Genomic DNA, 3,902 nt, shown 5'->3' on the forward strand with positions numbered 1-3,902 from the left:
GGTAGGAGTCAGGAGGAGAAGGGAGCATTCTTCACACACTCACTTGGGAGCTCAGGATGATGGATGGAAGCTCCTCTATTTGAAATGTCATCTGTGACTAAAGCAAGGAAAGAGACATCTAGAGGGTTTTGCACTGGCTCTTCCATACAGCCATCCTCGCTGACGTGTGTCAATTCCATTTAAGCCTGTTAACGAAAATTGCAGGATAACTGCAAAAAATCCCTTCCCTAAGAGCAAAGGGGCTGGGAATGGTGAGGGGAGAAGTAGATGGAATGTTTGGTGGGACCACTGACTCTGCTACAGGTAGGAATATCATTTCCCCCACTTTCCTTCACTAGATGAGGAATAGGGGCACCATTGAAGGAGAGCCACCAACCCATACTGTCAGGCCTGAGATCCCATTGCCCTGGCTCCAATTCATTCACAGGACATTGTGAAGCCTGAGTCCTTAGGAAACCCTTGTGTGAGGTTCATTTTCCTTGGAAATGATAATCACTGCTAGATCTGACTGATCCTGGTCTTCTTTTCATAGTACAGGTACTGTCACCATCAGGAGACAGTATAGGGCAGTGTTTCCCTGACATGGCATCCATCAATGTCCTAGGTCTCTTCCCAGTGAACTCTGCCCCCAGGGGCTTCACTTTGCTCCCAGTCGCAAAACACAATCACGTAGCAGCATACTCTTCAATCTTGATATTTCAGATTTTCCTTCACTCTCATTCTCATTCTCTTCTGTGATACCAGTTCCTGGAATTACTGCCATGTTTCCATGTTTCGGTTTAATCATATAGCTCATCTCTGGGGTTGCTGTCACCAGGGGCTTCATACAAACCACTTTTGATAATCATTTTTCAATGTCTTCTCACCCCTCCCTGATACCTCTCCTACACACTAGTGTCCTAGGCATGGTCTTTCTGTTCTCAGCTTGGACTCATTTATTAAAGCTGTTTAAATTTGTTTTCTGCCTAGGTCTATTAATACAGTGCATGTCAATGCCATTGCCTTCCTTAATTCTACATGTGCTGTAGACTTTGACTCAGGGGATATGCACCAGTCCACACGTGTTAGCTTATTGGAAGGCGGAGGGGAGAGGTTTGGCTGAGTGGTGGGAGTTTGAATGGCCTCTGCAGATTGGCCTTCTCCTTACTCCTCCACTGCATCCACGTTGGTTTCTCTTTCTCATCTCCTCTTACGAGCTCCCCTTGGCTGCAGTCTCCTTCCAGGCAGGCACCATGTCTTCCCTGCACTCATGAGAGTGTACGGGGCCTGCTGGCTGTCAGATTGATCAAGCACTCCACCCCTGTTTCCTCTACTTCCCCCTCACAGATCTTCCCAATTTATGAGGGGCAGGAGTAGCCAGGAGGACTCTCAGCAGCCTTGGAGGGCAAAGGTGCCCTGGCTATCACCTGGGGATGCTTGCCTCCATCCTTGGCTTTTATTCTAATATAATTTCAGGGAAATCTGAAATACTGCCTACTGAGGACCCTACCTGAAGGAAAATAAAGCTATTGTGGTTTGAGCTGAAATACTGTCTAGCTCATTAGAGGTGACCAGGCTAGCACGGCCCCGCTGCTCTGTCTGAATTTAGAGGGAGACCATCCTGGGGTGGGGAGTCACAGGTGAGGTGGAGATGAGTAGTCCCTGGTGTGTGTGTGTGTGAGAGAGAGAGAGAGAGAATGGCAGAGAGTAACACACTGTTGAGGAGCATGGTAGAATGAAAGAACTGAGAAAATTAAGACTCCAGACCCCAACTTGCTCAAGTTGCTCTTAGGCAAACCACTCTTGCCTTTGAGACCCCATCAATCCTCCAGTGACCTGAGCAGTCAGAACTTCATGGTTTCAAAGTTCCTTCCAACTCTGAATGTCTATGGTTTTATGAATGAGCACTGACTAGAGCATCATTTTTCAACCATGGGCAATTTATTTCAACTTTTTATGCTTTAAGATTTTTTTTTAAATTCCAAATGGATGATAATTCCAATTCAAGAAACTGTTGTGATCATAAAAGGAGATTAAAGATGATGTAAACACACTGAAAAAATTGTGTGGTACTTTAAAAATGCAAGTTACTTAACTTGCCTATATATAGGCCTTGCTGTCTTGTAGTCCACCCAGGCTGCTATAACAATGAAATATAATACACAGTAATTTCACAGTTCTGGAGGCTGGGAAGTCCAACAGCAAGGCACCAGCAGATTTGGTGTCTGCTGAGAGCCCACTCCTCATAGATGGTGCCTTCTACATAACCTCACATGGCAGAGGGGGCAGACAAGCTCCCTGGGCCTCTTTTTTTTTTTTTTTTTTTTTTTTGAGACGGAGTTTCACTCTTTTGCCCAGGCTGGAGTGAAGTGGCACTATCTCAGCTCTCTGCAACCTCTGCCCCAGGGTTGAAGTGATTCTCCTACCTCAGCCTCCAGAGTAGCTGGGATTATAGGCACTCGCTGCCACACCTGGCTAATTTTTTTATTTTTTTTTTATTTTTAGTAACGATGGGGTTTTGCCATGCTGGCCAGGCTGGTCTCGAACTCCTGACCTCAGGTGATCCATCCCCTTGGGCTTCTTTTATAAGGGCACTAAGTGTGGAAAAACTCAACCCACTTTTCATCTGCTGTCACACTACAACAATCAACACATAGACTTCTGTGACCAAATATGTGGTGGTTTTCCCCACACACAATTCTGCAGCAGTGGACACCAGCTGGGTGTCCTGAAATTCAATTCCATTCTGAAACCTTCCACCTAGATATAGCCACGGTCACCTCTAACAAGGTAGATAGTGTTTCAGCGAAAAAAAAAAATGGCTTTATGTTTTCTCAGGAAACATCCTCCGTGAAATTGCAAGTAGTTCACAGCCTGGCCCCATGGGTGGGGCTGGACCTTCTGGTGAAGTTTCTTCAACCCATTCAGAGCACAACACAGCATGGGTTTAGCACAGTGGGGACACTTCAGTGTTCTGGGGTTCAGAAGCTCTGGGGTGACCAGGAATCAGCAGTGAATTCCCCCATAGGGACTGTGCTGTCTCAAGGGTGATGGATGACTGAGCACACAGTAGCTTCTTCTCCACCCCCCGTTCTGCTTTCTTCTGTGTTGGCTTCATTCACAGCAGAATTTCTCCTCGTGATGTCAAAAATGGCATCTGAGGTACCCACCATCCAAGAAGAGCTCACATTTTCCCCCCAGAGTTCTAGCTAATGTGTTGGGTTTGTGTCCATCCCAAACCTCTCACACCACCCCTGATATGTGACCCTCTGATTTGCCTGGTCTAGATCCCAGGCCCATACCTGGGGACCATTGGTAGAGTCAGTGTCATCTGAACTACCCAGGTTCCAGACTAAGAATAGAGTAGGTGGTGGTCCCCAAAGAGGAGATGGGAACTTGCAAATGATAGGTTTGAATTTGAGCTCGGATTTCTTTGACCCCCCTGGGCTAGGTCAGATTTCCTAAAGATTGACTCTGGGACAAGCATTTGTATGCTTCTGACGTATCAAGTATATTAGTCTGTTTTCACGCTGCTGATAAAGGCATACCCAAGTCTGGGAAGAAAAGAGGTTTAATAAACTTACAGTTCCACATAGTTGGGGAGGCCTCACAATCATGGAAGAAGGCAAGATGGAGCAAGTCACATCTTGCGTGGACGGCAGCAGGCAAAGAGAGAGCTTGTGCAGGGAAACTCCCGTTTTTAAAACCATCAGATCTCATGAGACTCATTCACTATCATGAAAACAGCACGGGAAAGACCTGGCCCCATAATCCAATCACCTGCTGCCGGGTTCCTCCCACAACAGGTGGGAATTGTGGGAGTTACAATTCAAGATGAGATTTGTGTGGAAACACAGACAAACCATATCATCAAGGATATATTCTCGGGGAAAATTTCTAAGTAACACAAGGAGGAAGAAAGA

Source organism: Gorilla gorilla, chromosome 18 (genome assembly GCF_029281585.2).
Source record: "Gorilla gorilla gorilla isolate KB3781 chromosome 18, NHGRI_mGorGor1-v2.1_pri, whole genome shotgun sequence".
NCBI lineage: Eukaryota > Metazoa > Chordata > Mammalia > Primates > Hominidae > Gorilla > Gorilla gorilla.